We start from the raw sequence: 11,153 nt of genomic DNA, 5'->3' as shown, positions 1-11,153 counted from the left end.
ACCAGCATGGTAGGTTATCTGCCACCCCTTCCAGGTCAGAAATGACATGAAGTGTTATGCTGTGGAGACAGAGTCTGAAGGGAAATGGAGAGTGCTTGCTTTCACTATAAAACATTTAAAGTCCGATCCTGAAACTTATAAATACAAATGTAATTATATATTACAATTCCAAGGAAGATTTTTAAACATAAACAAACATGAACTTCAGCATAATTATGCCTTTGTCATGGTTAAAATCTAATTTCTCTCTGCTCACATCAGCCTGTTATTGAATTAATTTCTACTTCATAGTCTCATTATGAATGTCCTTTCTCTTTATCCTTTCTTTTAATGATCATATTCATGACTATGTATCTTGGATTGCCTCAAAATGTTTTATATATGCATGCTTGATGGATAAGACTTTCTTCACATAATAATACACTCCAGGAAGCACTATTTATGATTACACCATGGCCCAGGAATCAAATGCTGGGGGTGGCAATGGTCATTGAAATTTGCAAGATTTGCAAAATGTTTAATTCTAGTGATGTTGAAACAATAAAATAAAGCAACCATTGACATAAATCAGTAATGAAAACCAATCAGTGAAATTATTGGGATAATTTAGGAATGATAAGCAAAGGTATATTTTCTTTTAAGATTCTACAAATAATAGCCACAAATTGCTAAGCTATACACACGTACTCTAGCATTCAGATTTTTTTTTATATTTTCCCTAATCATCTTTGTTATCTATTGCCTCAGTCTCAGACATCTCTGTCTTTTGATTTAATTTGTTTATAAACTTATTTAATATTTAAATATATTTAAAGACATTTCACATTAAGTTTAGTGGCTGGAATCTAGTAGGCTTTGAGAAACATGATTTATGTTTTGTTAAGAACATTTTATTACTATGGATCTGAAGTCCTGATATGTACTTTCCAAGCATTATTATTTACTTCTTCTAACCATCTTAGGATAGAAGCATTGTTATGTTCCTAATGCAGAGGTAAGGAATTTGAGGACCAGAAAGAAATTAAATGGAGCCAGGCCCAGTGGCTCACGCCTGTATTCCCAGGTACTCAGGAGGCTGAGATCCGAGGGAACTAAAGACCCTGAGAATCTTATTTCCAATTAACCAGTGGAAAGTGGGAAGTGGTGCTGTGGCTCTAGGGATAGGGCCTGAGCTTAAGAGCTCAGGGACAGCTCGGCCTCCTCTGTCAAACGGGAATTCCCGGTCCCGTCGCTGCTGCGGCCTTTGGTTCCTCAATCTCTGTAGAGATGCAACCATGGGCATCTTGGAAAAGATCTTGGAGATCGAAAAGGAGATCGCTCGGACACAGAAGAACAAGGCCACGGAATATCACCTGGGCTTGCTGAAGGCAAAACTTACCAAGTATCGGGCCCAGCTCCTGGAACCATCCAAATCAGCCTCATCCAAAGGAGAGGGCTTCGATGTCATGAAGTCTGGAGACGCACGAGTGGCACTGATTGGCTTTCTCTCTCTGGGTAAGTCTACCTTCTTGAGTCTGATGACCTCCACGGCCGGTGAAGCTGCATCCTATGAGTTCACCACCCTGGCATGTATCCCTGGGGTCATTGAATACAAAGGTGCCGACATCCAGCTCCTGGACCTTCCTGGAATCATTGAAGGCGCAGTTCAAGGGAAAGGCCGTGGCTGGCAGGTGATTGTTGTGGCACGCACTGCTGATGTTGTCATCATGATGCTGGATGCCACCAAGGGAGAGGTGCAGAGGTCTCTGCTAGAGAAGGAGCTGGAATCGGTGGGCATCCGCCTCAACAAACACAAGCCCAGCATCTACTTCAAGCCCAAGAAATGTGTTGGCATCTCCTTTAACTCGGTGGTCACTCTCACCCAGTGCTCAGAGAAGCTGGTACAGCTCATCCTGCATGAGTACAAGATCTTCAGTGCAGAAGTGCTCTTCCGAGAGGACTGCTCCCCAGATGAGTTCATCGATGTGATCGTGGGCAACCGGGTGTACATGCCCTGCCTGTATGTACATAACAAAATTGACCAGATTTCCATGGAAGAAGTGGACCGCCTGCGGCATGAAATTGAACCTGGACTACCTGCTGGAGATGCTCTGGGAGTACTTGGCCCTGACCTGCATCTATACCAAGAAGAGAGGACAGAGGCCCGACTTCACAGATGCCATCATTCTCTGAAAAGGGGTCTCTGTGGAACACGTGTGCCATCGCATCCACCGGTCCCTTGCCAGCCAGTTCAAGTATGCCTTGGTGTGGGGCACCAGCACCAAGTACAGCCCTCAGCGAGTGGGCCTGACCCACACAACGGAGCATGAAGATGTCATCCAGATTGTGAAGAAGTAACAGCCCCACCCACAGCCTGCTGCCTGCCCACCAGCCAGTCTGGCACCTGAGGAATCGGTCCTAACGGGATACATGAAACCAAAACAAGAAAACCACATATACCCAGGAAGGAGGCCATCAAGTCCACTGTTTCCAGAAGCTTCTATAATAGGCAGCTGATGCAGTGTTGGGCACTTACTTGGCTCCGTTGGGACATTTCTCATGAGCCTGATCCTTCCCCTCCAATGGACTTCATAGGTGGGAGCCCACAGCCTGTATCCCTTGCTGACACCTGTTGGGCACTGGGGGAACAAGTTACTTGCTCACTCCCATCCAGGACCTAGAGCCAGTGGGCAGGGTGGGGAACCTGGCTTGTCCAGGCTCCCAGTCTTTTGACTGCTGTTGGGGCTCCTCCAACTTCCTCTGAATGGTGGGGAGGGGTCCTAGGACAAAACCCCACAGGTCCTTCCCACCTGGGCTCCCCACGGTGGAAACCAGAGCACAGCCAAGTGTCTTAAACTGCCTCCCCCCAAGACCGTCCTGGGGCAGCACCTGCCCTGCACAAACCAGTGCCCTCACCCTGCCCTCCCAATAGGGGCATCTTTACCTGATAGGGATGACTTGAGTTTGGACTGTTTCCTAGACCTCTGATCACTGCTCTCTTTTTTGAAATAAAGGATGGAAAGTAAAAAAAAAAACAAAACTCAGGGACAGAACCCAGGCCCAGAGTTCAAGCATGGTGACTGCCACCACCAATAACAAAAGAAATTAAATGGGATATCACAACAAACACAGAATATAATGTAGGCATAAACATATGCTTTGTTTGGGAACCTAAGCATAAATAGTATACATAGTAGTTCCTAAGAGCTATTTGTCACATGAAAATTGCTGGTAATGTCTATAACAAAAATGCAGATACAGACTATGTGAAAGAACAGAAATGCAATAAACTCAGTTTTCATTACTTGTTTGCTTTTCACTGGCACATTTTGATTTAAGGTGGGTTGAACACACTTATAATTAAAACTTAATTATATTTGCTTTTGCAAATATAATTGAAGGAGAGCTAATGAGAAACCAGAGAACTGGAATATAATTATCATCATTCTTGGAGTGAAAACTTTAGATGACATAATACCAAAATTATAGATCAGTGAACCTAAATTCACAACATCTTAGTGATTTTATAGTGATGACTGTAACACCCCCAAAGAAAAAAAAACAAACAGAACAAGATATGAAGTGAAAATGTTATATTTTGGCTTAGAAGTTCATAGGTTCTAGTCTATGACTGACCTTACTGCTTTAGGGGTCCCTGGAGAGACAGCATACCTGGTAGAATTCATGGGATGTGTGTGGGGGGTTGCTGAGGAGTGGAATTCACTCTCTTCAAAGCCAACCATGACACAGAGCACTCAAACTGCAGAAAAAGAAGTAGTTAAGAGTCTCAAGATTGTATTGTTCTTATAAAAAAATAATCTCCTGTGGTTCTTATTTTGGTAGCACCAATGAGCAATTACAATGTTATTTTACATCTTTAAGAGGTTGAACTCTAATGCAGAATAATAGAGAAGAGCTCACAGCTTTATAATTTACAGAAGCATTCTTAAATCCATTCTTTCATTGTTTGTTTTTGTACAACGTGGATTATTGTAAAACAATTATTCCCATTTTACAGAGACTATGCCAACAATAAAACTTGCTAATGATCATGTAAATTGCCCCCACCCTTTCTGCCCCCAGGTCTTGAGACTGCAACACAAGTAAAGACTGATGTTCGCTCTTACATCTTTCCTTTCATCATCTTCATGGAAATAGAAGGAATGCTTATTTGTATATTTGTATATTTGTTTCATTGCCCTTAACTTGAGTATTCTTCACCTAGAAACATCTTTTAAAAATACAATATTTTAAATAAATGGGTAAAAAAATAGTTTGTGAACTATCATGTTTTGCTGTATGTTCATAAATTGAGGGCTTGGTGGGCTTAAATAAAAGATGTTAATGAACTTTGTATTAACAGTTTTTTTTTATTTTTTTAATTTTTTATTGTAATTAGTAAAAGGGTTACATGATATTTGCCAGATAGAAGGTGCATTAATTCACATACATTGATACCCTTTCACATGTCTTGGTACCCATTTCCCTCCCCCCCCCACACCCCCCACCTGTCTTGGTTTTCCTCCCTTCCCTATCAAATTTCAAATATCCAAATACAAATAAATTCAATACATCAGATAACAAAGTGAGATACTATACCAATATGAGATAACCAAGGGACAGCAAAGGAGATGAGAGACAACATAGTACATTAAGGACAACAGTCATTCATTATATGGCTTTTGTTTCAATATCCTGGAGGTCCTTTCAATTAGCTTCACATTATATGGCCTTATGTATCAAGATTTTGCTCTATTGCAGATCTCTGCTAGTAGAGCCCAAGGTTTCTACTGATTATGACAAATGAGGGAAACCATTGAGCCTAAGTTCCTTTGAGTCTGGCTTACTTCACTTAATATGATTTTTTCTAAGTCTTTCCATTTCCTAACAAATGGGGCAATGTCATTCTTTCTGACAGCAGCATAGAATTCCATTGTGTACAAATACCACAACTTGTTGATCCACTCATCAACTGAGGGACATCTAGGTTGGTTCCATATCTTTGCTATGGTGAATAGTGCTGCAATGAACATGGTTCTGCTAGTGGGTTTAGTATGTCCTTGTTTCTGGGTGGTTGGGTAAATGCCAAGTAGTGGAATTGCTGGGTCATAGGGGAGTTCTATGTTTAGCCTTTTGAGGCACTGCCACACTGCTTTCCATAGTGGTTGAACGAGTTTGCACTCCCACCAACAGTGTAGTAGTGATCCCTCCTGGCCACATCCCCTCCAGCATCTGTTGTCATTCGTTTTCCTGATCCTGGCCATTCTAACTGGAGTGAGGTGGAATCTTAGAGTTGTTTTGATTTGCATTTCTTTTATGACCAGAGATGTGGAGCATTTCTTCATGTGTCTATAGGCCATTTTTGTTTCTTCTTCAGAGAAGACTCTCTTTAAGTCTTTGGCCCATTTTTTAATGGGATGGGTGTTACTTTGGAGGTTAGTTTTGGAGTGATTCAATTTTTTGAGTTGTTGATATATTTTAGATATGAGGCCTTTGTCCATTGTTTGGTTGGTGAAGATCTTCTCCCACTCTGTAGGCTTCCTGATTAGTTTACTAGCTATGTCCTTTGCCATACAAAAGCTCTGCAGTTTAATGCAGTCCCACTTATCCAGCCTTTCTCTGATTTGTTGTGATTCTTGGTCCTTATTAAGAAAGTTTCGACCTGTGCCAAGGAGGCCTAGTGTATCTCCTATTCCTTCTTGTAAAGTTTTCAGTGTGTCAGCTTTTACCTCCAGGTCTATGATCCATTTGGAGTTAATTCTAGTGCAAGGTGACAAAGAAGGATCCAACTTTAGTTTTCTGCAGGTGCTTAACCAGTTCTGCCAGCACAACTTGTTGAAGAGGCTGTCTTTCTTCCATTCTATTTTTTTGCCTCCCTTGTCAAAGATTAGGTGGCCATAGGTCTGTGGTTTAATATCTGGGTCCTCAGTTCTATTCCATTGGTCTTCAGGCCTGTTCCTGTGCCAGTACCAAGCTGTTTTGAGAATTATAGCTCTGTAATAGAGTCTAAAGTTTGGAATTGAAATTCCTCCAGCGCTGTTCTTTCTGCTAAGAAGTGTTTTTGCTATACGGGGTCTTTTATTATTCCATATGAAATTTTGGATTGCCTCTTCTATTTCTTTAAAGAATGACATTGGGATGTTGATGGGTATTGCATTGAATTTGTAGATAGCTCTTGGCAAGATTGTCATTTTCACAATGTTGATTCTTCCAATCCAGGAGCATGGAAGGTTTTTCCATTTCCTTAGTTCGGCTTTAATTTCCTTTTTTAGGGTTTTAAAGTTTTCGTCAAAAAGGTCCTTTACATTCTTAGTTAAGCTAATTCCTAGGTACTTTATTTTCTTTGAGGCTATTGTGAAAGGAGTTGCTTTCCTGATTATTGCCTCGTTCCTCTCACTGTTGGCATAAAGGAAGGCAGTTGATTTTTGAGGGTTGATTTTATAGCCTGCTACTCTTCCAAAGCTTTGAATCAGCTCAAGGAGCTTGGGAGTAGAGTCTATAGGATTCTTTAAATACAGAATCATGTCATCTGCAAAGAGTGATAGTTTTATTTCCTCTTTCCCTACTTGGATCCCCTTTATGCTTGCTTCTTGCCTTATTGCACTGCCTAGGAATTCTAGTACTATGATAAAGAGTAGTGGAGAGAGTGGGCATCCTTGTCTCGTTCCTGATTTTAGAGGGAATGGCTTTAGCTTTTCACCATTAAGTGTAATACTAGCAGTAGGTTTCTCATACACAGCCTTTATTACATTGAGGAATGTTCCATGGATTCCTAGTTTCTCCAGAGCTTTTAACATAAAGGGGTTTTGGATCTTGTCAAATGCCTTTTCCGCGTCTATTGAGACAATCATGTGATTTTTGTCCTTGCTCCTGTTGATGTGTTGAATTATATTAATTGATTTGCGTATGTTGAACCAGCTTTGCCTCCCTGTGATGAATCCTGTTTGATCATAGTGTATAATTTTTTTGATGAGTTGTTGTAGATGGTTGGCCAGTATTTTGTTGAGAAGTTTTGCATCGATGTTCATCAAAGATATAGGTCTATAGTTCTCTTTCTTTGATGAATCTCTGTCTGGTTTGGGGATGAGGGTTATACTGGCTTCATAGAATGAGTTTGGTAAGGAACCTTCATTTTCAATTTCGTTGAAAAACTTGAGGAGTATTGGTGTGAGCTCTGCTTTGAAGACCTTACAGAATTCAGCTGTGAATCCATCTGGCCCTGGGCCTTTCTTAGGTGGAAGTTCTCTAATTGCCATTTCTATTTCAGAGCTTGAAATAGGCCTGTTGAGTTGGCTTAGTTCTTCTTGGTTCAGTGTGGGTATGTTAATATTGTCAAGGAATTCATCCATTTCATCTAGATTCTCAAATTTGTTGGCATAAAGGTTTGAGAAGTATTCCCTCATGATGTTCTGGATCTTGGTAATTTCTGTCGTGATATTACCATTTTCATCTGCGATTTTGTTTATTTCGATATGCTCTCTTCTTTTTTTAGTAAGATTTGCTAAGGGCTTGTCAATTTTGTTAATTCTTTCAAAGAACCAACTCCTTGTTTTGTTGATTCTTTCTATAGTTTTTTTGGATTCCAAATCATTTAATTCTGCTTTGATTTTAATTATTTGCTTTCTTCTACTGGGATTAGGGTTGGTTTGTTGCTCTTTTTCCAGGAGCTTAAGGTGAGACATTAACTTGTTGGTTTGCAATTTTTCCAACTTGTTGTTGTAGGCACTCAGCGCTATAAATTTTCCTCTGAGTACTGCCTTTGCTGTGTCCCAAAGGAGTTGATATTTTGTGTGCTCCTTACTGTTAAATTTCATAAACTGTTGGATTTCTGTTCTGATCTCTTCGATGACCCATTGGTGATTCAACAATGTGTTGTTCAGTCTCCATGAGTTACAGGGTTTTCGTTGGTGGAGATGTGTGTTCAGTTCCAGTTTGATGCCTTTGTGGTCTGAGAGTGTGCATGGAATAATTTCTGTGTTTCTGAATCTGTCCAGGTTTTTTTTATGGCCTAACATGTGATCTATTTTGGAAAATGTTCCATGTGCTGCTGAGAAATACGAATATTGTGTTGTTGCTGGGTGGAATATTCTGCAGATGTCTGTTAGATCTAGTTGTTCTATATAGTTGTTCAGTTCTAAGGTTTCTCTGTTGAGTTTTTGCCTTGTTGATCTGTCCATAGGTGAAAGTGGTGTGTTAAAGTCACTGACAATCACTGTATTTCGATCTATGTATGGTTTCAGTGTAAGTAAAGTTTGCTTGATGAAGTTTGGAGCTCCGGGATTGGGTGTGTAAATATTTAGGATCGTTATGTCTTCCTGGAGGAAAGATCCCTTTAGTAGTATGTAGTAACCTTCTTTGTCTTTTCTTACTAATTTTGGTTTGAAGTCTATTTTATCTGATATGAGGATGGCAACTCCAGCCTGTTTATGGGGGCCGTTAGCTTGATAGAGTTTATTCCAACCTCTCACTTTCAAAAGATGCTTGTTTTTTTGGGTAAGATGTGTCTCTTGAAGACAGCAGAACGATGGCTCTTGCTTTTTGATCCAACTAGACAGCCTATGCCGTTTAATTGGAGAGTTGAGTCCGTTGATATTGAGAGTTAGGATTGAGAGATATTTATTAGGTCCTACCATTTTTAAAAGCTTTTATTTGGGCCTGTGTCTTGACAGTTCTTGTGGTCCTTAGGTGGTATGCTCTTTAGGTGTCATTTCTTTCCCTATATTGCATTTATTTTGGTTTTCTATGTATAGAACATCTTTCGGAATTCTCTGTAGTGTTGGTTTTGTTGCGACATATTGTTGCAGCTTTTCCCTGGAATGGAATGTTTTTATTGTTCCCTCAGTTATGAATGAGAGCTTAGCTGGGTACAGTATTCTTGGTTGGTAGTTATTTGACTTAAGGGCATGACATATATGCTTCCAGTCACTTCTTGCTTGCATGGTCTCTGCTGAGTAATCTGGGGTTATTCTGATTGGTTTTCCTTTATAGGTTACTGAACCCTTTTCCGTGGCTGCCTTTAGGATCCTTTTTTGGTTTCTACTGATCCAGTTCGGATTACGATGTGGCGGTGGGATGTTCTTTTCTGGTCAGGTCTGTTTGGGGTTCTAAAAGCTTCTTGTATCTGGATGGGTCTGCCCTTCTGGATATTTGGGAAATTCTCTGAGATGATTCCCTGAAGTATATTTCCAATACCATTGACCTCTTTCTCCAGACCCTCCTCAATACCAATTAGCCTTAAATTAGGCTTCCTAATTGTATCTTGGACCTCCTGAAGCGCTCTCTCATTTTTCCTAGATTTGGATTGACTCATTTTCTGTTCTTTCTCTATAATAACTAAATTATCTTCAGCCCCGGAAAGTCTCTCCTCTGCATCGTCTAACCTGCTATCAAAGCTATCTACTTTATTTTTCATCTCCCTTGCTACTAATTGCTCATTTTTGATGCCTTGCATCTCTTCTTTTAGATCATGTATGGATTTCTTTAGCTCCTTGATTTCCATTTGAGTGGTTAGCTCAGTAGCTTTATTTTCTTTGAACATTTGCTGGAGTTCGGTCACCTTTTTATTTGTGGATTCTATGAATTCATCCATCTTTCTTTGAACAGCCTTTATTATGGCCTCCTTTATGGCTTCTTCTTTTTTACTTATCACCTTGTTTATGGTTTCCTCTTGTTCAGCTATGGCTTCCTCCCTTATCTCTTTCTTTATGTTTTCACATTTTTCATTAATGATGTTTATCAATTGCATTTGTACAGCACTTGGAAGACTCTCCTCTAGGTTTGCCAGTGACTCTTCCATGGGCTGTTTACATTGGGTGGGGGAGATGGGAGATGTTGTTTCTTGATTTGACATTTTTCTTGAGTTTCTTGTTCTGCCCATTTGAAAATGGGAGCAAGATTAATACTAAACACGATTATAGTTTTTCAGATATAACCAACCTAGACCTCTGTAGCTGGCAGAATCTAGATGTTCACAAGTTTTGATTGGTGTTATCACTCTTTCTTTTTGTGCAGTTACCGACTAGTCTAATTATTCATTGATAAGAGATTTATATCCAAAACAATAAGCCTCTCAATCCAATCTCTATTGTCTTTAAGTCCCTCTGAGCCTAGAGAATGATTAAACACCTAGATATACAATGTTGCTCAACAGCCATCAAGTGTAGATCCATGCAGTATAAGGGTTGAAAGAGGAGCTGAGGTCCAGAGATAGAAAAATAGAATGAGAGAGGTCAGGGGGTAAGTAGGTAGCGTATTTGAGTACAAAGTTTAGAAAGTATTAGAATAAAACTTATGTGTTGCTGCACGACTAGCTTTTAGCCCAACCAGTGGCCTCACAGTGGACCATGGGATGGATCTGCAAGCTTCCATCTGAGCGCGGTTGGCAGACGTTTTCCTGTGCTGCTTCCAGGGGGGGCCCCAAGCCAAGGGTGTGGGGATTGAGAATTTCAGGAGCTCTCAGCAGTCCAGCAGGAGGCCCCTCTGTTCCCAGGGGCGGTGCCCAGCTGGGGATGTGGGCTCCAAGGGCGGAGCCGCGCCTTTTTGGTTCTCAGAAGGGGAGCTTGGCTGCTGGTCAGCCCTTCAGATCCCTGCTGTGTTTCCACTGCTTTGTCAGAGTCTGTGACTGTGGGGGGGGGCCCTCGGTGGTGTCTTGCTCAGGATTCCCAGCTGGAGGATGCCCCGCTCGAGAATTGAGGGGGGGCAGATGCTGGCTCCTATTTACCCGCACCCCCTACCCACTTTTGTAAGTCAGGGTCCCAAAGCCCTCCACTCTCCAGATTCAGTGGCCTGGGTGAGGAGCCTGGTGGGCGGGTGGGAGCTGGGACAGCTCCGCCTCCCCTGGTGGGGTGCTGAGTCTTAGGGTCCGCCCTCTTGTCAGTCTCCAGTCAGAGGGCTGGGGGTTGAGCCCGTTGGGCAGGTGGGAGTTGGGGCAGCCCCGCCTCCCTTGGTGGGGTGCTGGGTCTTATGGGTGCCCGCCTGTCAATCTCCAGTCAATGGCCTGAGGGAGGGGGCTGTTGAGGGGAGGGACAGGATTCTAAATTCCTTGCCCCCCTGCTCCTGCCAGTCTTTCTCGGGCGGGGTGTTGGGGTCTGAGTTAAGTTCTATTGCTTGGCACCCGCTCCGCTTTCCCGATGTGTTTGGGGATGCGCTGTATTACTCCCGCCTCTGCGTCCGTC

The 11,153-nt window shown here is 41.8% G+C and overlaps 1 pseudogene; it reads left to right on the top strand.

Moving 5' to 3' along the window:
- Nucleotides 1-1,274: 1,274 nt before the first annotated feature.
- On the top strand, nucleotides 1,275-2,484 carry LOC150066576 (developmentally-regulated GTP-binding protein 2 pseudogene; annotated as a pseudogene).
- The last annotated feature ends 8,669 nt before the right edge of the window (nucleotides 2,485-11,153 follow it).

Source organism: Megascapheus bottae, chromosome 2 (assembly GCF_031878675.1).
Source record: "Megascapheus bottae isolate mThoBot1 chromosome 2, mThoBot2.hap1, whole genome shotgun sequence".
NCBI classification, from domain to species: domain Eukaryota; kingdom Metazoa; phylum Chordata; class Mammalia; order Rodentia; family Geomyidae; genus Megascapheus; species Megascapheus bottae.
Note: the sequence above shows the minus strand (reverse complement) of the source record. Positions and strands in the feature narration are given on the sequence as shown.